The sequence below is a fragment of the Tamandua tetradactyla genome, chromosome 1 (assembly GCF_023851605.1).
Source record: "Tamandua tetradactyla isolate mTamTet1 chromosome 1, mTamTet1.pri, whole genome shotgun sequence".
NCBI lineage: Eukaryota > Metazoa > Chordata > Mammalia > Pilosa > Myrmecophagidae > Tamandua > Tamandua tetradactyla.
In genome coordinates this window covers 85143240-85170449 of record NC_135327.1, presented here as the reverse complement: position 1 = coordinate 85170449, position 27210 = coordinate 85143240, and the positions used below count along the sequence as shown (strand labels likewise).

Here is a 27210-nt window from a genome sequence, read left to right as displayed (position 1 = left end):
ATATCACATGAAAAATAAAAAGTCGGGCCGGCCACAGTGGCTCAATAGCAGAGTTCTTGCCATGCTGGAGACCCAGGTTCGATTCCCGGGGCCTGCCCATGTAAAAAAAAGTCCTCTTCTGGATTTCCTGCCTCAATGGCCAACATTACTCATTTTAGACTTTAGACGTCAGGGATCACACTCTCTCCTACAATCTTCTTTGTTCAATGACAAATATTTCTTGTTCATCTTTCCATGTCAAATACATATAAATACACTTCACTCTGAACAATAAATTGATGGCATCATAATGTACTTAGCCAACTGTCACAGGATGGCATTTAGGATAACCTGGCTTGGGGTGGGGTGTGCAGTGCTTGCCAGCATGGAAATTGTTCCAAAGATGCATACAAGAGAGCAGTAGCAGTCCTGTTTTTAACTAGCTAACGTTTATTTAACTGGATTATATTTACAGTATTCTGTTTTTAACTACCTGATGAGCTCTTCACTGTTTTCTAAGATCCCTGAGAGCAAAAGCAGCATGTCGTCTTTTTTGGATTCCTCTCACTTACTAGTAAGTGTCCCTTGATAAATGGTTTGTTGAACACTAAATATCAATAATGGGGCAAAATGACCACACTTTTACTATTTTTCTGACACAAGAGCTGAATAGACAATTTCTGTTTTCCTGAATACAAGAACAAAACGAAACAAAAAACTGAGCTACTTAAGTACACGGTAGATGAAATGTCAGAGCAGGTCACTTGATCGGGAATTCCTCTTCCAGAACTCTTCGTTGTGGGAGCAGGAAGAAGGGGTCTCACTCAGAAGACTGTGGGTATCCAGTGTAAGGCTGGCTGTGGGAGGAGACGCCAGGGGAGTGGCCACCTGGCCATCCTAACCCCCTTCTGCCCAATGGAGCTGGATGCCAGGACCAGCAGACTATTCCAGCTGCCACTGCAGGGGATGCATCTGCAGCCTGAAAGGAGCTTGAAAATGTGCAGAGAGGTCTGCTCTGCCAAAGAACGAACAAACTAAAAATACTGTTTTACTAGACACTGTCTAAGAGGATATGATAATTATCTACAAGTACTTAACAGGTCTTAGCGCCAAGGTGAGGCACAAACTGTTTAAGATGCTTTCTAGAGGTGTGAGAAAGTCTTGGCAGGTAGTGGTAATTAAATTAAATTGAGAAAAATTACATTTCAGCCAGGGATCCAGGGAAACTTCTCTTCCAGAGAGGTCTTTTAAACAAGCCAGAAGAATCCCAAGGGATACGCTTAAGTCATTCAGAGTCAAACTGGGCCAGTTATTTGAGATTCTAGTGATTCCGAAAAGCAATAATACCAAGAGCTCTAAGCCAGCCATTATTTACCCACCGAATTTACTCTTTGAAATATGTTTGATCAGCTGTGCCTGACCTTTGTGACTAGCTGTATTTGTCCAAAGGCTAATTAGCTCGAAGGGTAAAAAGATCAGTGAGTTAATCCATAATCTTGAGTGACTGAGGAAATCGAACTGCCAACTGGTGCCAGAGCAGCTTCTTTCTTTTTTGTTTTGTTTTTTTTTTCTAAAGGATTAATAAGGCATGCTAGCTGTTCTCAAATATTAACTTTTCCAAGAACAAAATGGAGTAAAACATGAGAAAAGACAATCAGAGTTTTCTTTTAAAGACCTCTTCAAATATTTATACAGTAAGTTCACAAATAGAACTTCTAGAATTCCAGGGTAGCCTGCAGGGGTGTAGTTGCTGGGTGATTCCTGAGTCCAGGGTGGTGTTAGGCAAAGGGTGCTCTTTTCGGTCCCACAAATATGGCAAGGGATTGTGGAGCACCCACTATGTGCCTAGGAAGGAACCTTTTTACATGTCATTAGCTCACTCAGTCCTCACAGTTCCCTCGTGAGGCAGATGCCATTATTCCTTCCCTTCACAAATGAGGCCATTGAGGCCAGAGAGGTAGTGGAACTTGCTCAAGGTCACACAGCTAGCAGGATTTAAGCTCTGGCTCTGGAGTCTTTGCTCTTAAGTGCACTACTGAATTGTTCCTAGGGGAAGGAGAAAACTGTTCATCAGGCTCTGAGCTCCCTGATTCCAGGCCTTTGTCCTTTGAAAATAGGGGGATATACTTTATAACTACTTGTGGCCTGGTGGACCACATCAGGCAGTGGTTTTTTTTTAGAAATTAGCTATAATAAATGTAACAATCGCTGAGCTTTGGGAAGCCCACTTACAGGACCTACATTTTTTAGTGTTTTTAGGTTTCTAGGGAGGTTTAAGTCCACGGGCAATGCAGTTGGAGCATGGGGCAGGCTCTCTACAGTTGTCAGTTCACCTTAATAATTTCCCTTCCTCTGCCTCTGCCAGGAGGGCACTGCTGTTCTTGTCTTTTCCCCCTAGCTCGCTGAAAGAAGAGTCAAAGTAGGGAGTCCTGGAGAATTTTTGTGATCCTTATGATTGCGCCCACCCACTGACCATGTCCTCTTAGAGTTCCAAGTTTGGGTCAGCTCCCTCTTCCATCTCTGAGAGCAGCTTGAGCGAGGTATTCTCACAGTGCTTGATTTGCTCCTGAAGCGATGAGCTCCCTGCCCACCATCAGGATAGTTTGGATCTATGTAAAGCTACATCTGTGTTCCTGTCTTCTAGGGCAGGAGTCTTCTGACTCCCGGTTTTTCCTTTTTTAAAGCCCATGTAGTCCCTCATACATTTTAAGCTGACAGCAGAAATTTTTCATCCACGTTGAAATAGTAGCATAGGGTATAATTTTCAGCGCATTACAATGTTGCCATTTAAAAAAACAAAACTGTTATATCACTCTTTAAAATGCATTTGGATACACATGCAATTACAATTTAATACCCAAAGTTACTCATTTAAAAGTACATGACTAGGGAGCAGCGCAACAGTGGCTCAGTGTCAGAGTTCTCGCCTGCCATGCCAGAGACCCGGATTTGATTCCTGGAGCTTGCTCATGCCAAAAAAAAAAAAGGTCATGACTAGAGGGTGTAAGGGTAGTCCAGTGGTAGAATTTTCACTTGCCATGTGGGAGACCCAGGTTTGATTCTCGGCCCATGCACTTTCCAAACTCACAAACAAGCAAACAAACAAAAATTCAATAAATGGTGCTGCAATAAAGGGATACTTGTGTGGAAAAAGAATGAAATGTGACCCTTACCATATGGAATAAAAAAAAAAAGTACATGACTCATCTCATATATAGTTGGAAATTATACAGTATTGTTCTTTCTCCTTGACCAGAGTTGGCAAACTTATCACGGAAAAGGTCAAATAATAATAATTTAGGCTCTGGAGACCCTGTGGTCTATGTCACAATCACTCACGTCTGCTGTTGTAGCACCCAGATAGCCATGGACAATTGTAATAAATGGGCCTGGCTGTGTTTCAATAAAACCTTATTTACAAGATTTTATTCATGGGCCACTGTTTGCCAAGAATTCAAATTTCCATTCAACTTCTCATTTTTCTCATTCTACTCATATAGAATTGTACTGTAATAGACTTTTATGCTTAGGAGTCAACTATTAACCATCCATTTTTTAAAATATAATTAAAAAAATTTTTCCTGTGAACAGAAGGCTCTAAATATTAAAATGTTTTTTTACATAGTGTTAAACATTACAATCACTAGTAGTATACTAATTAAACTGATTAAAACATAACTATATTACAAATTTTGAAAATATTAAACAGAATTATTAAACGTGATGAAATTTCACTGGATATGCATTTCTTAACAAGATGGTAACTCATTTACGCAGCTTGATTAAAAGATCTATCATCTGGACCTTTGGCTGTCAGTGAAGATTTTTGCACTCTGGGCCCAGATATGACAGAAATGAGAGGATGTCCTTCTTTTGTGAAGAGGGAAAAGGGTGGTAAGGAAAGGGGATGTGGGATGACCACAGGTACCTTTTAAGCCAATCAGTTTGAGTGGACATGTGGAAGCTGATTGTCTGAAAATGGACTGCCTTAAAATTAACCATGTGGGGAATGGGCACCCTGGGTTGAAGCTTCCTTTTCTAGAACGTTAGCTGTAAGTCAACATACTGATGGTGAGGACTGAAATGCAGTCACTAGTCTTTGAGTAAAAAGAATTTGGGCCTTGGAATCCAACAGCCCTGGATTTGAACTTCAGTTCTGCTATTCACAAACTGGCTAATAAGCTAACTCTCGCCGTCCCTTCTTCCTTATCTGTAAGTATAAATTGCCTAGCATGTGGTCGGTACCATTCGTTTAGCCACCAGGTAAGTGTTTCCGTAACCAACATTGTTCTGTCCAGAAACAAGTGATTGGGAGTGAGCTGCTGAAGGCAGATTATACCAGGGATGGAGGGAGAAGAACAGATCAGCACCCACAGTCGGTGTCATTAAGGCCTAGGTACTTACACTGCTCATATTTTGGGCTAGGAGATCAATTTTTTATTATCATCTGTCATTTACATACACCCTTAGGAATACCTCTCCCCAGGACCCACGTAACTGCAACGGTGCTAGATTATCCTAGTTGGAAAGTCTTTCTCCCTTGACAATTCTCACACTTTAGAAATGCTTGATAAAGTAGAAACATTTGGTTCTCACAGATTTCATTCTATAGATTGCTTTGCAAAGCCAGGACTGCACACAGCTCTTGAGTTTGCATTTATGGCTCAGTTTTTCTTAGGTGTTCATTTTCAACTCTGTGTCAGCTCTGCCATATAAAGAAGCAAGCTAAGGGAAAGAAATACAGAAGACTGGGGTGGTTATCAGCTAACTTCTTCTCATTAATTATTTGAAAACAATTTTTACAAGACCCCAGTTTTGGAATACGGGTATTTCTTTTTTGTGTGAAGGGGCATGCAAACGAATTCATCAGTAAATGCATAAATGAATTAATGAATATATAAACATGTGTGGTCAGTTGGAAATTTTCCTTTGTGCTGCTTCCATATTCTGGGCAATTCCAACTTTAAGGCTAATGATGGCCGGAGAAATAAATAAATCTTCATGCAAGTTAACCACAGATATTCACAACCTATACTCCCAGGGTCTAGAATGGTACCAGCTGTATAGCAGACAGTCAGAAAATATTGGTGTTGAATAAAATAAGACTGTGAAGTTTGTTACTAACTGTTGCATATTAGCAAGTTAGTAAATTTTTCTGAGCCTCACAACCTTCCCTTGTAATAAGGTGTCGTGGCTAGCTCAGACATGGCAAGGGTCTAACCTGCACGCTGTTCCTCTGCACTCCATGCTTGTTGTTGGCCCACTGAGCTTGGATGGAAAGCCTTAGGCAGCCACAACCAAAGGCTCTTAGTTGTCATGAGATGGAATCTCTCTGACACCCCCAAGACTTAGGTTTCATTAAGAAATCTTCCAAGATCCTATGGAAGGGTTCATTGTAAATGGAAAGCCAGGTGTAACAAAGGAATAAATCACCCTGTTTTAGCTTCCTTGGTTGCTCAAGTAAATGCCATGCAATAGGTTGTCTTAAACAATGGGAATTTATTAGCTCATGTATTTTAGGCCAACAGAAAGTCCAAATCAAGGTGTCATCAAAGTGATGCTTTCTTCCTGAAGATTGTAGTGTTCTGAGGCTACCTGTCAGCGATCCTTGGTTCTTAGCATGTCAAATGCAAGGCACCTGGCGGCATCTTTCTGGTCTCTCCCTTCTCTTCTAGGTTTCATTCATGTTCAGCTTCTGGTTGGTCCCTTTGTGACTTTCTCTCTCTGTGTCTGAATTTCAAATTGCTTATGAAAGACTCCAGTAATAGCATTAAGATCCATCCTGACTGACGTTGGTCATATCTTAACTGAAGTAACCTCATCAAAAAGTCCTATTTACAATGGATTCATGCCCACAGGAATGGATCAAGTTTAAGAACATATTTTCTGGGGCACACACAGCTCCAAACCACCACACATTCCTTCTGCTCTCTTGACGGTATACATGATTCAGAGTTGTGATATGTGTGGTGGAGGAAGACAGCTATTGAGAAGCAGTTGGGTCCCTGCATTTAGAAAAGCCAAAAATTTATGAGTTTTTCAAAGTCTATATTATTCCTTCAAGAAGAAGGTAGACAGAGTTTGGGTATCTTGGCGGTTAAGGTTCATCTATCCAGAAATATTTATGGGCCATTTGCAGAGACCACTAACTTCTTAACCCACCAATGTAAAAGTCACTGATTACTTATGGCAGGTCACAGTCTTCCCAAAAGCCACAAAGTACCTGCCTAGAAACACAATAGCATTTGATCTTGACTGGCTTCCAAAATTAAGAAGTGTATATCAGAGTCCTGGAGGTTCTGGAACTCTGGTGCTACAAATGCATTTCCAATTATTCCTCTGCAATAAACAAGTGTGTGCTGTTAGGGGATATTTAGCTTTGAAGTAATAATAGTAATGCTTTACGAAAGTTTCAATCTTCAAAGCACTTGGGATAGATTAATTCAGTTGACCTTTAGACATTTTTATGTGCCACACAGAGTGGGTATTATCTACATTTTATCCATGAGAAAAAAAATAGTGACTATGGGAGAGGTAATGTGGTGAGACCCGAATCTCACTTGGAAGCTTAGGAGGGACTTGACTTCAGGCTGTGGGTCCAAGTGATGGCAGGACTTAGGAGAGAGATCTGAAAATAGAGCATGCTTCCTCCTAGCACTCCAGTTAGAGAACCTTCTTCAGCAAAAGAACTGAAAGATATTCTGCCCGATATGAAAAATGAATGGCTTCTCATTCCTAGGTATAAACCCAAAATAATTGAAAACAGAGACGCAAACAGATATCTACGTGCCAATGTTCATAAGAGAGTTATTCACAGTAGCTAAAAGGTAGAAGCAACCCAAGTGTCCATCTACAGTGGGTAAACAAAATGTGGTATATCCATACAAGGAATACTCCTCTGCCTTTAAAAGGAACATGCAGCAATATGGATGAACTTTGAAAACATTATGCTAAGTGAAAGTAGCCAGTGGAATCATTATACCATTCCACTTATATGCATTTATATGAACTATTTAGAATAAGCAAATTCATAGAGACAAAAAGTAGATTAGAGGTTACCAGGGGTTGAGAAGAGGGGACTGGGCATTATTATTTAATGGGTACAGAGTTTCGATTTAGGGTGGTGAAATAGTTTTGGTAATGGATGGTGGTGATGGTAGCACAGCATTGCACATGTAATTAACACCCCTGAATTGTGCACTTAAAACAGTTAAAATGGCATTTTTATGTTACATATGTGTTACTACAATATATTTTTTAAATGGCTTCTACCCAATATACAGCTTTCCTTTGGAATAGCACATTACAATGTACCACGCACTTTCACAACACACATCGTTTATTTCATTTTCATTCTGTCACAACCCTGTGAGGAATGTACCTTTAATTCCATTTTTACAGATCAGGAAAGTAAGGATCACAGAGTCTAAGTGGTGCATCACCCGTTTTTCTGGAAAGTTTAGAGAGAAAGGGGGGATCACCTGTAGGTGGTTTTGCAGAGCCATTTGAGTTTGACTCACAGAATATAGAATGGGGTTTTTGCACCTTGAACCCCACCACTCTCTAAAGCTGGTGAGGAGGTGGCCCTTGTTTAGACTGGGACACTAGGAAAGAATGCAAATGAACTGTACCAACATACCACCCCAAAAATTTGAGCTTCATATCAAATTCTTAACATTACATAGTCTAGAGCAAGGTGGCAGAATCAGTATTGGTGGCTTTTAAAACAGTTACTGTTTTGATGTCACTCTTGGTATACAATAAAGTAAAATGCCAACTTCAGGTTGCTACAGCCATTAGTCAAAGAGTGGGTTCCAGCTTGCCTATTGGGACCTGGCACCTGGGTGGCTCTGGCTAGGAATGATTCACCCCAAGGGGCCCTGACTTGGGCTGCCAGTAGGAAGGCCTGAGTTCCATTAGCTGATGGGTGCTTCTTTCCTGCAAGGCAAAAGGACGTTAGAACTACCCCAGATGCTATCTTAAATGTTCAGCTGTAAGCATTCCAAGAGATTCAGAATGAAACTTTATTTCATTATGCTTCCAGGTCTGGGAATGATGCCAGGGAACTGCTCTCCTTGACAGGTTTCTCATCACTTATAGTTCAAAGGAAAAGAAAAGTGGGCTCCCAAAGTGCCAGGCTGCAGGTCTCCTTGTTGGAGGCAACACCTCCATGGAATAGCTGAGCAAGGAGATCAGCAGAGAACTGTCGTTTCCTTATCACTAGAACCCTGCAAAACTGTATATTTCCTTACAAAGTTTTGCACAAGATACAGAGCTGAGGAAAGGACAGAGGAGAGGGCATACAAGTCAGTTTCAGCTACCAGCCAACTCTGATCACTAGGTAGTGGCTAACTTAGTGCTGTGTTATGAAGGATTCTGAGGCTTTATATAGATATGGTGTGAAATACTGTTATGATCAATAGAACATGGGCCCTAGATGGTAGGTTGCTAGAAGGTGTGAAGCATATATGGCCTAGGAAGTCCCCAAGTCCAAATTTCTCTTTATCCATGTGAAGATGCTGAGGAGAACTTGCAAAATTTAGTTGCTAAACTAGAGACAACCATCCAAGGTCTTGGTTTCTAGATCACTGCTCTGTCATCCATATCAATATTTTTCTTGTGCATGATTTAGAACTGCACAGATTAGTTGAAATAAGCTAGCAAATCAGAGGACTTCAGAATTCCGTGATAATTCAAATATTTTTATTACAATGAGATTTCACTTTTCTAATGCACAGCTATTTCAAGGTGTCTCTACACTAACTGAAATGCCAGACTACTTTTTCCTTTCATGATTGAGAGTCCTTGGCATGGCCAACTATCAGATATGCAAAGAAAGTCATCTTGTTCTTAGATTCAACTCCTACTTATGATTTAATCTACTTGGTCTGTCCATGCTGCCTCGATGGAGAAGGGTAAGTCATGCTATGAAAAGAAATAAGTTGCATTTCTTTGAGTGCTTAAATGCACAAGGCATTCATCCTTGGAATTCTGTCCAATATGCAGGTAGTGGGAAGAGTTGGACCAGAAGATACAACTGCCATTAAAGATGTTATTCAACAATTAGATGCTTGTACATGGAATTTTTAAAATTCTCAATCTTTTGTAGAATTTCTAAAAGAACTCTTTGTTAAAGGAAGGTTTAAAGGGACCAAGCTAAGAGTGAGCGTTCTCTGTCCACTTGCCATGTGGGGAGTGGATAAATAGAATAACATCTGGTGTTGAAGATAAAGAATTTTGGGGCTTTTTTTAAAATGTTATTCCTTTCTTTCATTTTTTATTAGAGAAGTTGTAGGTTTACAGAAGGATTGTGCAGAAAATACAGAGTTCTCATATGCCAGCTCCCATTTGTAACATTTTGCATCAATGTGGTTGAAGGTAAGGATTTTAAGACCAAATTACCTGAAAGAATTACTCAGTTGATATTTTCTAGTTAAAAAAAATTCACAGAATTGGATAAGATGACAGCAATTAAATCACCCATTAGCCTTAATTTATAGGTGTCCTCATTAGGAATTTTCTCTTTGCAGCAGAGTTTGCTTCTTCAAATTATGATTTCCTAAGCTTATGATGGAAAATAGACCTGTGTTCCCTGAACATACTACAAGATAAAGGACGTAGCCCCATCGTACAGCGAGTAGCAGGGCCAAAACATTTGGGGACTGAAAAATGGTACAGATGGATGAGGTTACCTTTCTGTAACAAAAAAAGGCACACCGTGTAATTCTCCCAGGGAAACAGCGTCGTGAAGTAACTGAGAGTTAGCTACGTGTGGAGTTTGCTCTGAGTGATGGATAAGGGCAAAAGTTAACATGTTTGAGAATATTAATGTTCTGTTTCTCCCTTTGCTACCAGGGTGAATCCTCTAGGTACCTTACGGAGATAAAAGAATTGATGGTCTCATGGCATGATGGATATAATGGGAGAGCACCTGGGTGAGGGAAGTCCTCTGAGCCTCTAGCACTGTACTGTGCAAGAGGGGCTTCTAACCACATGCGGCTTTCCGGCCCCTGAAATGAGTGGCCAGTGTGACTTTGCAACTGAATTTTAAATTTTATTAATTTAAACTAAAAAAAATGGATGTTCAATTTGGAAAACTTTTAAGTACATTTGGAAGAGTCTGGGCATGTGAATCTACTTTTTCAACTGCAGATTTTATGAACTCTAGATATAGGTTTTCTATGAAAATTTAGCATTTGAAATGAGATGGGCTGGTAAGTGTGAAATCTACACATTAGCTTTCAAAGACAACATGAAAAATAGAATGCAAAATACCTCAATAATTTCCTCATGTGGAAATAACAAGAACTTACCATTTCCCAGTTGGGTAAACCAGGGCAAGTTCCTTAACTATTTTGGCAACTTGATTTCATCATTTATAAAATACAGTACTTTATATATATACACATAATAGAATATGTTTTATATGTTCTCTATAAAATATTCTACATTAGATATTTAAATAGTCTATATCTCATTATATACAAATATATAATGTAATAAGCCAAATAAAACATATGAAATATAAATTTAAATAGATTATAATACATATTATACTATAATATAGTATAAAATGTTTAGGATTAAATGAGTTGTTACACATACATAATTGTGTATTGAATAGTGCCTGGCAGCTAATAATGCTTAAGAAATATTAACTATTATTGTTGTACCTGATTTTATTACAACTCCAGGAGAACTGAGGAATTTTATCATTCAAATTCTTATCATTCAAATGTTTAATGTCAGTGACTGGATCAATGCATTTATGTTTCCTTGGACTTACATCCTTGCAATTCTAACATTCACTTGAACATGTAAGGGAATTCGTTTTACTGTATCTTCACATTTATCTTTCAAATAGGTCCTGCCTCCTACCAACGCCAGGAGGAGACAGTGGGGAAGAGACTTCTCTTCAGGAATAAGCAGAACGTTAATTAGTCAAGGGAACAAATGGTTTGGGAACCAGAAAGGGCACTTTCATTTCCAATCTCATCACCAACTCTAGTTTCATCAACCCTCCAAGCTCAGGAGTAAGAAAACCAATATGCTCTAGAATCGTTTCCAAGATTTCTTTATTTGAGCCTGAGGTGGGAATGCCCAGGGCCTTGGTCAGGAATAGGTGCCACTGCTTAGGGCAAGCGTTGTAGCCATTTGAATGAACGGAGCGGATGATGAACTTCAGGGTATAATAAATTTCTGGCTATTCCCCCAGGGCAGGGAGCCTCCTTTGCCCTGCAATGATCTGTCATCAAATGCTATACAGTTATGCATAAATGTATTTTCTTGAAGGAGAGGGGGAGGCTCTATCCAATTCTTAAAGAGCACCATGATCCAAAAATAGGTTAAGAACTACTGTTTTAGATTCTCTTTTAAAATACTTTTACGCTTCTATAAAAGGCTAGTTCATTTGCTCATTCTTGCCAACAGGTGCCAGCACTTCACTCATATAAAGTGATATCAGTAGGGGAGAGAAAGGACCAAGAGAGGAAGAAGAGTCATTCTACTGAGATGATTCTACTTAGTGCACATCCACTAAGACACCAGACTGCCTAAAATTGTGGAGGACTCCAGGAGTAACAGGCAGCAGGGAGAGGGAATATGCACAGATGTGCCTCTGATCAGGGAACTCCTCAATTTATCAGACCATCCTGCACCTCCTGAGATCAGAGGCCAGCCTATCTCTCTAGAAAGACCCCCTTAACAAACAGGTTACAGGCCTGGTCTAAAGACCAGGTTTTCCTCATGCACTGTAACCCATGCTTAGAAAACTCTGTCCTTTTGCAGTACCAGCCCATTTCTTTCGTGGACACAGAGTCCACGAAAAGAGGACAGTCACCCTCACCCTGCTGGGGCATCTTCTGCTGGTGAAACCTTCCTAGCTCTTTTATTTCATCACAGACTCCATTTAAGTCACAATAAATTCTATTTTAGAGCCATGTGAAGACCCCAAACACTCTCTTCTGTCAAAAGAACATTTCTTTTTTAAGGGCAAGCCATGGCTATCTTGTGTAAGACTATTCCAAGAGCATTTTTCTCATGAACCAGATGATAATGCTTTTCTCCTCTTCCTCTCTCAGTCATCTGAACACAAGTGGATGGTAAAACAGAAGACACCAGGTCTACTCATCACTGCTCCCTGCCCAGAAGATTGGAAATCACATTTTTCAAAAAAGCAACAGTAATGAAACATCAAAACAAACAGAGATTCTGGAGACAGGCTCTTAGCAGAGATGGAAGCCACAAGTTCAGCTCCCACTCCTTCTGCCCAAGCCAAAGGCAATATACCCTCCTCTCTACACGAGGAAAGACTGTAACTTGCCTGTAAATCCCACACTGTGCTTGGGGTCTGTCTTACCACATATATTTTTAAGTTTGTATCTAGAAGGTTGCCCAAAGGCAAAGAGTTGATCCTTCTCTGTGCTGCCCCTCCATTGCCTGCTTACAGCACTGCCCTCTTATTCTCCTGATTCTACCCGACAAAATAAAAAATTTCATCACCAGAAAATTAAACCCCAGGGAGCAGAGCAATAGCTTTAGAACATCCTTTTCTTGGTGAAGAGCCAATTCTTGAATATAACTTTATAAACCCTCTCTGGTTTTCAGAGGTTCAAAAAGATGCTGAACAGTCATTCCTGGCATGATTTTGATGTTAAAATATTTCTGACTGCACTCTAACTCTTCTTTGCAATAAATGAATAATAAAAAAGAGGCTATTTCAATTTAGAAACTCGTTTCATAAAAGAAGGAAGGAACACGACCTAGCTCAGGTGCACCTCTCCCAAGCAAATAGCAGCAGCGCTTGGTAAAAAGATGCTTCCTTCCATGGCTGGGGTTCTGAAGAAGTGTTTGACAGACCTTTGTAATAAATTCTCTCCTTACAATGCAAACACCAGCTCCTGGCTCCACTTCTGCATCTTTCTCTCTCTTCCTAGTAATGCACAGCGTTGACTTGTTAATTTAGTTTTAAAGGCACCTTTTTTTTGAAACGGATCAACGTCCCGGGAGATAAAGCAGAACTCCACTCCTCACACTAATCCTAGCTAGACAAACCAATATCCCAGTATATATGATACACAGTCAACTGTAAATCCAATCACGGCCGAGCCATGCACTCAGCCTTTGAATACAGTCCTCCCACACCACGGGAACCCTGGAATGCATGCTCATGCTCTCATGCCAATTCATAGTTTTCTCGGCAGACAATAGGACAAAGCCACATTTTAGCTCGAGCTGCTAACACTGGCAGACAGATGTGTAAGACCAAGGTTTACTCACCAAGCTCCTGCAAGTCCATCTTTCCCAACTACAACTGCTTCTCCTAAGCTGCTGCCTGCGCAAAAAGACTTAGAGTCGTCTCCCAGAACAATGTGCTGTAATACCGGTTGGTTCCTGAGTAAGCTTGTTCATGAAAAAGGTTTCCAGTTGAGCCATGTGAACAGAGAGCTGCCACACACCTTTGAATGGTATATACGCTTCCAGTCCAGAAGAATAAGCATGTAGCTTTGCTTATGTTTATGGAGCCGGAGCCCAGGGGTGCTCCGATTGGCAGGGATTGGGGAAAGCACAGCCAATCAAAGGGAGCCTCCATTCCAGGGAAACTCCTGCTCATTTATTTAGCATCTTCAGAGATCATCGGCTTTTCTAGGAAGAGCTTTTTCTCTTACAGTACCACGAGAGAAAAATAACTTCATTTATAATGCTCTATGACCCTTCACCACGGATGGCTCCCTTCTCGGCACTCTTCAATATCCTACTTTTTCCTATTAAGAACTTAAAAAAGGAAAAGCAGAAGAGAAAGAAAACTGGTGATGGGCTGGAGATAGTTCATATGCATCAGCCTCCACCTTGTTGGGAGAAAGGAGGAGAGAGTGCCTGGGCTCAATAATTACTGATTCTGTTGCCATGGAAACAGACTGGCTGCAGCGAGTTGGATTCATGTAGAACATCTGCTGCCAGAACCATAATCAACTGCAATCTCATCTCTTCCCCTCTCCTTACTTTTATTTGGGTGTGAGTTTGCTTTTGCCCTCCTTCTCTTCACATGCAGTGTTTTGTCCAGAAATGTCATGGAATCCCATCACTTCTCTCACATAGTGCATGCAAACCAGGGATGCTCAGAGATGCAGAGTGTACCCCAGCAGGGCTGGCACGGACAGGACTGATACTCCAATTCCTCCTCGCGATGTAAACAAACATAGCTGCCTCTCGTGCGCCGCCACCCTCTTTACAATCTACTGTAAACTTTAACCTAAAGAATTAGAGGGGTATTTAAAAAATATGCTTGTTGTCTAACAGCCTTGAAGGCACCCCTCAAAAAAGTTTGCCATGGCATTGCTCAGAGCACACAGAGGTGGTTCCAAGCAAATATTTAGAACGAAGCGATTAGACCAGGAGACTTGTGGAAGATCTTTATAAACACAAGATCTTCAGACACAGCTTCTTCCCTGCATTAGCACCTCAACAAAGCATCCGGAGCATGGGGGATCTCCCTGGATTTCCTCAGCTGATTTTCAGTCCCTCCTACTCCTCCTGGTTGCTTAACCAGATTTAATGCCCGAGTCCGGGATGTGCTGCTATCTTCCTCCTTACCAGCAGGGGCCACCACTGAGCAACAAATGGCTTTATGGCTAGTCAGGCACGAGATGGGGTCGGGGGTAGGACGGGATCAGCGGTCGGTACTTCTACGTGGGTCTGGGGGAAGCTCTCAAGTCTATAGAGAGTGACTGAAAATGTGGTATCAAAAAATCATGTAATTTTGGCTTAAGTTACAGAGAAAGGAATACTTCGCCCCATTATCATCAGTTTTAGTTTCCTCAAGGTTTCTGCAGGCCTGGTACCCTCAGCCCATTGACAAAACAGACCAAGCTTTGGAGTGGGCTGAGAACTGCTCTTTGCATGTCTCTGGCTCTTGAAATGAAGGCAGCACATCCCGGACTCGGGCATTAAATCTGGTCAAGCAACCAGGAGGAGTAGGAGGGACTGAAAATCAGCTGAGGAAATCCAGGGAGATCCCCCATGCTCCGGATGCTTTGTTGAGGTGCTAATGCAGGGAAGAAGCTGTGTCTGAAGATCTTGTGTTTATAAAGATCTTCCACAAGTCTCCTGGTCTAATCGCTTCGTTCTAAATATTTGCTTGGAACCACCTCTGTGTGCTCTGAGCAATGCCATGGCAAACTTTTTTGAGGGGTGCCTTCAAGGCTGTTAGACAACAAGCATATTTTTTAAATACCCCTCTAATTCTTTAGGTTAAAGTTTACAGTAGATTGTAAAGAGGGTGGCGGTGCACGAGAGGCAGCTATGTTTGTTTACATCGCGAGGAGGAATTGGAGATTTCCATTTACCACATACTTACTCTCCAATATGCAACAGTGACCCTGGACCCTGCTAATTCTTGAATGACTCAGTCCAAATCCCATTTCCATCCATCTCCAAATACTCAGCTCTGGCCCTTCGGTTTGATGCTGGATATACTCTGAGGAATCTGAAACCTGGCTTTCCATTTTGTCTCTTTGTGTCACTGTGATCTCTAGAGCAGATTCTCACCCTTCTTCTGCCTCCCAGGCACCCAGCTTGGCAATTTTTCTGAGTTCTTTAGAGATCACCTTCACTCTCCAGGGACATGGATTTCTCACATTTTCTCTACCACTTTCCAGAACATCTCCTCTAACCTCTCCCACCTATCCTCCTCTGCCATAGGGATACTGCCCTTTGCCCTCTCATCCTCTCGAGGCTGTCCAAAGCGCCTCACTGTATTTATGTAGAAATACGTATCATAACCAGAACATCAACAACCATAATTTAATAATTTTTTCAAAATTTCATGAGCATCTATACACCAGGAACTGCGCTGTTGATAAAAACAAATTAACATGATTTCTGTCTTACAGTACAAAGACTCTAGTAGGGGAAGGAAAAATTGTAAAGTATGGCTGTGATAAGAGGTTTGAAGGAGCAGCACGTGTGCTAGGAGCACAGAAACAGAAAGACTTGCCTTGGTCAACGAGGTCAGGAAAAGTTCTTGGAGGAAGTGATATTTAAGGAAGAGTAAAAATTAATGAATTGGAAGGTGAGGGACAGAGTGCTCCAGACATAAGGAGAAGCACATACAAAAGGCCTGAGAGCCAAGAGGGAGCATGGCATCTTTAAAAACTTGCGAGAAGCCCTATGTGCCTGATTCCATAAGAGCAACTGGAGAGCTAGTGTGTGGTGCACTTCAGGAGACATGCAGAGGCCACATCAGCAGGATCATAAAGACCTTGTTAAAGATTTTGTAATTTATCCCATGAGCCATGGAAATCCATTGAAGTATTCCATTAAATGATTCCCACCTCCCTCCACACTCCCTCCATAACTCAATATTAATTCAGTGTATTGATATCAGCTAGATCTGAACAGGACTGATATGATCTATACTAAGGCATCCATAACTTGTTGAACTGATCTAGCTAGCATTTACTGAGCATTTAAAATAGTCCTCGTACTACTCTAACAACTTTATCTTCAGTAACCAATTTAATCTTCAGCACAGACCTGTGAAGTAGGTATTATTATCATTATTATTATTATCCCTATTAGATGAAGAAACTGAGGCAAAGAGAGGCTTAGTAACTTTACCAGGCCCACAAAGATACTAAGTGGCAGAGCTGGTATCTGAACAGTAGTTTCTAGCCCCGGTTTCTCTAAGTGCAATTCATGAGGACTGCTCTTATCCGGAATTGTCTGAAATTCTCATTAAAATGCAGATTCCTGGGGGCCTACCACATCCCTCTAAATTGGAATTTTGGGGGTGGGGAGTCTAAGAATATTTTCCTGAGCACTCCAGAGGATTCTTATACACACTAAAGTGGGAGAACACCTCACAGCTAAGAGGTGTTTGCATAAAGGAAGAAAAGATTGTGTAATAACCTTATATTCATCTTTAATGTACAAAATGGAAAAGAGCATTGTTTTGAGAATGGAGGTTGTCACTGCTCCAGGCTATCACAAAGATCCCTTCAACACCACAACAGCCTCACCTTCATACTCCCAGGGTTTAAGCTGAGGGTGGGTACACAGCATGCTGTGGGGCTCAGCAGCTAGCCTAGTAAGTAGATTTCTGAAGAAAGTACATGGAGATCCCTAAAGACCAGATTCACAAGGCAGTTCAAGATGCTATCAGGCCTGCCAGCAATAAGGTAGGTGGACACAGGGTGAATTATACTAAGATTTTTTTATCAGGTTAATTTTTTCCTAGAAAATTAATTTTTAAGTAAAATGGCAAGTTAGAATAATTTGTTAGCATTCAGTCTGATTGGCTATTCAAAAGCCAGCAATCAAACTCTGGTTCACCTAGCTAACCATGGTTTTCATTCTGAGAAACAAGCAGCTACATCCACATTTCTAGAAGAGACTATTCACACAGAGTTTCTGAATAAACCTCCAGACAATTTTTCCATGGAATTTTGTCTAGGACGTTTTGTTACTAAGATCACAGACTGGGTGCTTAATTTAGCAAATTTGGTCATCAATATTGGCTATTTCACCCTTTCTGGACGGTGCTGATGAAAAGAGTATACATGGGCTTACAGAGCAATCAATCAATCAATAAACCTAGCTTTTATCAGCTTGATAGTTAGAACTACTGCCTGTCACACTCTCAGGAATTAGTACAAAGCTGATCTGCATATATCTAACAGCTTTGTATGCTGGAGTATTTTAGGTACAATATCATCAAACTTCTGAACACATGCAGATTTATTTATTATATACACAACAAGGGAAGGGAATCATCAGTAAGTAGCTGGAAAATTCAGAGGACACAAAATTCCACCTGGGCATCTAAGTAAGAATCAGAAGAAACCTCCCTTCCCATTTCACTCCCACATCGCAACCTGTGCCCTCAGCTCTGCTTGAGTCTGCTCTGCTGGTACCATGTATCTGTGCATTTTCTTGGGGCAGATTCAATCTAATGAAATTTTATTCCTTTCCATAAACATGATTCATTGCATGTATTATTACGAAATCTGATGTAATTCATGTACTCCGAAGTCTTTTAAAATTGAATGAACAAATCCAAAAAGAATTCGGTTTATATGACATGTATTTTTGGATCATAAAATGGAATGATGGTTGTGGAATGATTGCTAGACTTGTTATCCATGCAGTTCACCTTAGTTTCAACTGAAATGAGCACCATTTATATTAAGCACTAAAAAGCCAACTAATCACAATCTGGGCATCCATTTCATCAGGATACATATTTACCTCTGGGAATAGATGTGATGGTAATGACCCCCTCAGATCGTCGCTACTATGTGCCCCAATTTTGTTTGTTTGGTTTGTTTTTACAAGGGAGGCCAATAGTGTCAAGTTGAATCTCAAGGAAATTCTGAATAAGGACCATGTGTGTTGCAGCAGGTTTACCGCCAACTACAGCTTAGCCCTCTTCAGGCATCCTGCCCTCACTTTCACATGCAGATTATACCCTCACCCCTGTCTGACAGAGCAGTTACAGTACAGACCAGACCAGAGCACATCTCCTGGTATGGGATGAATTGTGTTGAAATTCTAATCTCCAGTACTTCAGAATGTGACCTGGGTTAGGCAATAGTGTCATTACTGACGGAATGAGGCAAGTTCAAATGAGATCACACTGGGGTAAGGTGGACCCTTACTGGGGTCCACTCATGCCCCACTGGTGTCCTTATAAGGAGGGGAGAGGAGACACAAAGACAGAAAATGGCCATGTGACAACAGAGGTAGAGACTGAGTTATAACACAAGCCAAGGAATGCCAAGGATTGCCAGCCACTGCCAGAAGCCCAGAGAGGGGCACAGAACATTCTACAGCTGAGCATGGCCCTTCCAATACCTTAATTTTAGACTTTTGGTCTCCAGAACTTTGAGACAATAAATTTCTCTTGTTTAAGCCATCCACTTTGTGGAACTTTGGTAAAGAGCCCTAAGAAACTATGCCATCTCTCAAGGCTGTGAGGTCAGAAGTAGGGACTCACTTCTAATTGGCCAGAGGTACAATTACCATTGGCTCAGTTGAAATGCTTTATTTCATTCAAGAGACAGAATGATTTCTCTTAGAAAGATATTCCTCTAGTCATATGGGCTGCCCAGGATATAGTTATCTCTGAAGTTCTCACATGATGCATTAAAAAATAATAATCTTGGTAAAACAATAACATAAAATTTTCACTTCAACCATTTTTAAGTGTTCAATTCAGTGACCTTAATTACATTCACAAATGCTGTACACCATTAGAATGAGAAATGGTACATTTTAAACCTAAACATACTCAATGTCTTAAAGAAACATTGTCAGGATAACTTCTATAACTCCTTTGTTACCACAACAGGGTTTAACCACAATTATAGTCCATTAAAAAAGCCCCAGCCACAGACAGCTGCTTCTCTTTTCCCTACTCTTATGGTGAGGTGACCCCAAATTGAACATAAAAAATGTGGTGTTTAATTACTTTATCATTAGATCCCAGGATGCAGAACTCTACATGACATACTCTCACCATCTGTGGAGGATAAGGCAATGATAATAGTAAATGCATATGTAATGCTTACAGTATGCCAGACAGACACCCTAGCATTGAGATAGCACAGGGTTCCATTTTCCAAATGTAGAAACCAAGGCCCAAGACACTTAAGTGATTTGCCTGTGGTTACTATTTTGCAAATGAAGGAATCAGGATTCAAACTTAGGACCCAGTGGGGCATTATAAGCAGAATACCACACCTTCCTCAGAGCCTTCACTCATCAGAGAATGGGCTGGAGCAAGTGGGAATGACTTGATAGCATTCTAAGACTGAGTTATGGAATATGAGCATGAACACAAGGAAGTTTATCTCCCTGGCTTTGCTATTCCCCTCTCCCCCAAAATGCCTAAAATATACACAAAACCTACAAACACTGATCAAACCATATCAACAAAATGCCAACCTGTTTATGAATAGACTGCCAAACCACACTTTTTTCCCTCTCTCCTCCAGAGCACCAATATCTGACTATGAATTTGTATTCATAAGGTTAGAAGGTGAAGGTCTGGAAGTCCACGGAGAATGATGGCTTGACCAAATAGAATGCACTGACCTTAGAAGAACATAGGGGTCAAAGAATAAGGGCTGATTTGATGTATCTTCTGTAACTCTGATTTCCTTCAAATGAGGAGGACTGGTGAAATTCTGAAAGCTTGTCATCTTTTCAGCTTGGGTTTTCCAAATATACCACGGAAATGCATTCCAAAATTACAGGCTGATGAAAATTCATGCCAAAACGAAAATGAAAATGCCAAAATTCTCAGCTAAATCCTGCCAAGCATGTCCACTGGCAATATGGTAGCAAAAAGCTACTCAGCCAATAGGAGGATATCTTTTAGAAAGGACTAAATGAGAAACCGTTTCTTCACCATTAGAGAGGGAAGCTTCTGGACCATCATCCTACCTTTCTTGGTCAACAGATCTAGTGCACAATGAGACATCTTTCAATTCTGAAACACATATCATCCTCACATGCAAATAATTCTACCTCGTGAGAAAAAAAGTTTCTGATATTCTCAATCAGAGGACCAATTCCATAGCCATTTGCTGAAGTTAAATCTATGTATGGTTCACGATGTTCTATAACTATGCCATGTTTGACGCATTTACATTCTTTGTTCTTTCAGCTTATGGTCACAAACTCACCTACTTTAACAGATAATTCTGGTCTCCTCGTACACAGGCATCACATGGCAGCAGGACAGAGTAACCCAGAGGCAATGAAAAGAATGGGTGTGTGTTCCACTGAGCAAGAGGGAAATCAAGAGGATCAATAAAGACTAGAAAGCCCAGTTTTCCCAGGTGAGCAGGGAAGAGAAGGAAAATGCTAGAGATTTAGGCAGTCAGTTCCAAGAAGGCCATGCACTAGGGATCAAAACTTGAGCTTAGGAGAGGAAAGAAAGCAAATTATCAGTAACCAATGCCTGAAAATCTGGGCAATAAGAAATCAGAAGCTGGACAGATGGATAACTAACTATGTGGATTTTTATAGTCAGAGTGGCATCTCTATGAATTCAAGAGCTTTGTACACAAAGGTTTTATGCTACCCTTGTAGAGTGTGGGCCGCTCTGAGTCCATACTCTGAGGATAGTTCCTGGGAGAGACGCTTGCATCTCAGAGCCTTTATTCTTGATGTTCCTTCTGCTGGGTGCACATCCCTGGCAGTCACGCAGTTCATCCCACACTTCAATTACAGCTTGCTCAAAGAAGACTTCTCTGTCAGCCCATTCCAAAAGAACAGCTCTCATGTTCCCTATTTCCCTTCTCCTACTTGAATTTTCTATCATTTGCCAATATCTGACATAATAATCAATCTCTTACTCTCTTTCCCTCTCTCTCTGTCTCATACATAGATTTATGTAAATCTATCCTCTATGATGGCAGGAATTTTGTTTGGTTTATTGCTGTATCCCCAGTGACCAGAGAGATGCCTAGAACATGGTAGCGCACAACAGATAGCTCCTGGAAGAATGAATTGATGATTATGTAAATAAATATAATGAATGAAGACTTTAATGATGATCTAGGTCAGTGTCTTCATGTGATATTCTGCATGTTAGAGAATAGAAGGTATAGACTAGGAAAGCAGAGTTCTAGGTTCCCACCAGAGGACGTTCTGCTTTGTCTGTTGCACTTATTAACCTAGACATACAAGGTTTTATCTGAACAAATGGCTTTGTGGTATTGATAGGAAAAAATACTATTCAGGTTCAAACCTTCATTTTATAAATGAGGAAATAGAAGCTGAGAGTTGAAAACAATGTCAGGGCTGAAAGCCATAGCAAGTGATCCCTTCCTAGTCTCAGTTTCATGTTGATCTACGGTCTCTGAAATGAGATCCATCCCTATTACAACCTTTTACGTTCCTAATATGACCTGCGATTGAACAAACTGAATGTAAATGAGAATGTTCTGAGATGCAGAAAGGGAGGCTGGGGGGCTTAGAAGGGAGTCCAAGAGGTTTGCACAGGGCCACATATGGAACCACAAGGTGAGGCCACCCACAGGGCCAAGGGAAACACTGGATGGGATTTTATGATGAGTCCTATTTATACCTGGTTATTTTGAGTTTTCCCTTGGGTAAAGACAATGGCTTTATCAGAAGCCAATCACACCACAACTATGTGCCCACAGCATCAATTAAGGTCAGTAACAACCCATCACCTCTCTTGGAAACCAACTCATTGTGTCCCTACTCACGCTAAAGCAGGACTACCACCCCAGGGACAGGCTCGCTGTTCTTAAGTGTACTCCTTCAAAATCAACAGCTTGAAAACCTGACAGCCTCAAGTTATTTTCTGCTATATGTTCAAATGTATGTGCTTTGAGAGCTTCCATCTAAAATGGCAGAGTAGGGAGCTTCAAGACTTAGTGAATCCTCCAGGGCAGCTAATAAACAGCCAGGAGCTGCCTAAAACAACTGCTTGGGAGCTTCAGAGACCAGAACATTGTACAGCATCCAAGGAAGAGTGGAAGGAAGAGACTGATACCTTGTGGGGAACAGCTGTGAGTAAAACTCTTCACACGGAGGAGGCTGGTGCCCGTCCCACACACAATTGGCAGGTCACCCTGGGAACCAGTCCCTGACTGCAAATGAAAGTCCTCTTCTCCAAGAATGGTGATAGGAGCAGGGCAAGGCTGAGCACCAACAGTGGCTTTTGATGACAGAATTTGGAATGCTGTGTGGGTTTCAACCCATGCAGGACAAAAGTTGACAGCAGCCTCTATTTCAACCCCACAACCAACAGAAGTGGAAGTGAGAAATTAAGTCATAGGGCCTTCTTTAGGGTTGTGGGGAACAGTTTGCTGAAGGGTAGCTCTTCCCCAAGAAAATGGGTAGATAGCCCAGCACTGTTTGTGGCTTTTGATTAGTGAATGCAGATTAGTTGGCCCCAGCTCTGAGCTATGGTTTCAAATCACCCTGGACAAAAGCAGTTGATAACCTCTGCTTCCATCCCAGCCTCAACAGTGGCAGAGTAAGCTGGAACTTTAAAGGCATAGTACCACCTTAGGACTGAGGGAAACAGTGGCTGAAGAATGCCAGCTGCTGGATAGCCCAGGAAAGTACAGACCAGGAAGCTGTAAAAGAGAAATTTGGTGTCCGTATTGTCTCCTTCCCAAGGCACACTGGAGTCAATCTTTGTCCCTTTACACAGGTCCCTGACCTTGCTTTGACTGGCAAAAACAGACTCGGGAAAGCCCTCTCTGGGGTGATTCTCCTACAGGAATCTGCCCTCATGGCAAAAGTAGCTGAGGACCATGAAAAAAGTGTTAAAAAAAAAAAAAGCTATAACAGTGAATAAAAAGCAAATAGAATAGATTAACATTCCTGGAGAAGGAAGCTTTTTCCTGGGGTGAAATAATTGTACACATAGTGCAAACTCAAAAACTGTAGTGTATATCCAGGGTAATTTTCAGATAAATAAGAGCAGAAAAACATCCAGTCAGTTAAACATGAGCACTCTTGAAGGTCTATAAAAAGTTTAGCCACATATTAAAGAAGTGCCTCAGCCCAAAGCTAAGAAAAGCCTAGGCGAGAGAGAGAAACGAACATCCAGAATAAACTCATCAAGATAATCAGATGTCTAGACACCTGAAAAAAATGACAAGCCATACTAAGAAACAAGAAGATATGACCCAGTCAAAGGAACAAATTAAAATTTCAGAAAAGACAGATTTGGGAACAATTAATCAAAGATGTTCAAACAAATCTCTTAAATCAATTCAAGGAGTTGAAGGAAAATATGACTATAGAGAAAAAGAATATTAAGAAGACACTGTGTGAGCTCAATGAAGAATACTAAAGTATAAAAAACACAACAAAAATGATGGGAATGAAAGACAATAAAAGAGATTAAAAATATACTATAGACATAAAACAGAATATCTGAACAAGCAGAAGAAAAGAATCAGCGAGCTTAAGCACAGGACTGCTGAAACCTTACAGAGAGAAGAAGAGATAGAGAAAAAAATGGGAAAAATTGAGCAGGGTCTCAGAAATTGGAACGACAGCACAAAGAGCACAAATACAAACATCATGGGTATCCCAGAAGGGGAAAAGAAGGGAAAAGGGGCAGAAAGAATATTGGAAGAAATAATGGTAGAAAATTTCCCAACATTTATGAAGGAGAATCATCTTCAAGAAGAACAACACACTCCAAACAGAATAAATCCTAACAGATCTACTCAGAACATGTAATCAGAATGTCAAATGGTAAAGATAAGGAGAGAATCCTGAAAGCAGCAATAGAAAAGCATTTTGTCACATATAAAGGAAACACAAAAAGGTTAAGTGCCAATTTCTCATCAGAAACCATGGAGGTGAGAAGGCAGTAGTATGATATATTTAAGATGCTAAAAGAGAAATACTGCCAGACAAAAATTCTTTATGTGGGAAAACTATTGTATAAAAATAAGGGCAAGTTTAAATATTCACAAATAAACAGAGACTGAGAGTTTTCAACAAGAGATCTTCCCTACAAGAAATACCAAGAGGAGTTCTGTAGGCTGAAAGGAAAAGACAGGACACAGAGGCTTGGAGGAGAGTGTAGAAATGAAGATTATCAGTAAGGGTAATTATCAGTTAAAAGACAGAGAAAAATAAAATGTGACATTAAAAAAAAAACAAAACAACCAAAGGATAAAATGGTTGAAGTGAGTACTGTCTATACAATAACATCGTTTGCTAGTGGATTAAACTCTCCAATCAATAAACAGAGATTGGAAGAATAGATTTAAACAAAACAAAACATGATCTATATATATGCTGTCTACAAGACGCTCACTTTAGACTCAAGGATGCAAACAGGTTGAATGTGAAAGATTGGGAAAAGATGTTTCATACAAACAATAACCAGAAAAGTGCAGGAGTAGCCATACTAATATTGTATTAAATAGACTTTAAATGCAAAAATGTTATGAGACAAAGGACACTTACATGAATAAAAGCATAAATAACAATCATATATATTTAAGTACCTAACCAGGGTGGCCCAAAACACATAAGACAAACACTGCAAAACTGAAGGGAGTAATAGACATCTCTACAATAAGAGGTGGAGAGTCAATTACACCACTCTCATCAACAGATACAAAATTAGACAGAGGATCAATAAGGAATCAGAGAATTTGGATAATTTGATAAATGAACAAGACTTAACAGACATATCAGACCACGGTACTCCCAAAAGCAAGATATACATTCTTCTCAAGTGCTCATGGATCATTTTCCAGGATTGACCATACATTGGTTCACATAGGCCCCACTAATTTTAAAAAGAGTGAAATTATATGAAGCACTTTCTCTGATCATAATGGAATGAGGCTGGAAATCAACAACAGGCAAAGGACTGGAAAATGCAGAAATTTATGGCACTTAACCACACTCTTAAGCAATCAGTAGGTCAAAGAAGAAATTGCAAGAGAAATCAGTAAATATCCTGAGATGAATGAAAACAAGGATTCAACATCTTAAAACTTATGGAATGCAGTAAAGGCAATACTGAGAAGGAAATTAATAACCAAAGTGCTCACATTTAAAAAGAAGAAAGAGCTAAAGTCCAATACCTAATTGTACATCTGGAGGATCTAGAAAAAGAAAAGGAAACTAATCCCAAAGTAAACAGAAAGAAATAACAAAGATTAGAAAAGAGATAAATGAAATTGAAAATTAAAAAAAAAACAAAAATTGGTCCTTTGAAAAAAATCAATAAAATTGATAAGCCCTTAGCCAGAATGATAAAGAAAAAAGGAGAGAAGCTGCAAATAAACAAAATCAGAAATGAGAGGGGGATCATTACTACTGATCCCACAGAAATAAAAGGATCAAAATGAACAACTATATGCCAAGAAACGAGACCACTTAGATGAATGGGTAGTTTTCAAGAATCATGCGAACATCCTATGCTGACTCCAGAAAAGTAGAAGATCTCAAAAAACCAATAACAGGTAAAGAGATTGAAACAATAATAAAAAACCTCCCAACAAAGGAAAACCCAAGGCCAGATGGCAGGCTTCACAGGTGAATTTTATCAGTCATTCCAAGAAAAATTAATACCAATCCTGCTCAAACTCCTCCATAAAATTGAAGAGGAAGGAATGTTACCTAACTCATTTATGAAGCCCTCATCTCCCTAATATCTTAGCCAGATTAAGATACTAAAAAGAAAGGAAAATTACAGACCAATCTCTCTAATGAATATAGGTGAAAAAATCCTCAACAAAATACTTGCTAATCAAATCCAGCAGCACATGAAAAGAACATCATGGTCAAGTAGGTTTTTCTCCCAGATATGCAAGGAACACAAGAAAATCAATTAATGCAATACACCACATTAACAAATCAAAGGGGGAAAATGACACAATAGTCTTGATTGATGCAGAAAAGGTAATTTACAAAATCTAGCATCTTTCTTGATAAAAACACTTTGAAAGGCAGGAATAGAAGGAAACTTCAACATAATAAAGGGCCCATATAAAAAATTCACTACTCACACCCTACTCAATGGGGAAAGACTGAAAGCTTTCCTTTTAAAATCTGGAACACGACAAGGATGCCCACTGTCACCATTGTTAGATAACATTGTGTTAGAAGTTCTAGCTAGAGCAGCTAGGCTAGAAAAAGAACTAAAAGGCATCCAAATTGGAAAAGAAGAAGTGAAACTTTCACTATTTGCAGATGGCATGATCTTATATAGAGAGAGTCCTGAAAAATCTACAACAAAGCTACTAGACCTAATAATCAAGCTCAGTAAAGTGGTGAGATATAAGATCAACATGCAAAAATCAGTAGTGTTTCTATACACTAGTAATGAGTAATCTGAGGAGGAAATCTAGAAAAAAAATTTCATTTACAATTGCAACTGAAAGAATCAACTATCTAGGAATAAATTTAACCAAGGATGTAAAGGAACTGTATGCAGAAAACTACAAAATATTGCTAAAAGAAATCAAAGAAGACCTAAATAAATGGAAGTACGTTCTTTGTTCATGGATTGAAAGACTAAATATCACTGAGATGTCAATTCTACCCAAATTAATTTAAATATTCAACGCAAGCCCAATAAAAAATAACAACAGCCTACTTTGCTAAAGTGCAAGAGCCAATTATCAAATTTATTTGGAAGAGTAAGGGGCCCCAAATATGCAGCCAAACATCTTGAAAAAGAAGAACGAATATGGGGGACTCACA

General features: G+C 40.1%; 1 protein-coding gene across 13 annotated transcripts in view; it reads right to left on the bottom strand.

The window, feature by feature from the left end:
• The window catches only part of ELMO1 (engulfment and cell motility 1), a 577880-nt gene that overhangs the window by 127715 nt on the left and 422955 nt on the right, over nt 1-27210 (bottom strand). The window contains exon 1 of one of the 13 annotated variants that reach the window (XM_077119684.1): nt 13258-14907. The exons of the other annotated variants lie outside the window; for them this stretch is intronic. The gene's annotated coding sequence lies outside the window, so the exon portion shown is untranslated. Of the gene's footprint in view, nt 1-13257; nt 14908-27210 lie in introns of those variants that run through there. 13 annotated transcript variants of the gene reach the window in all.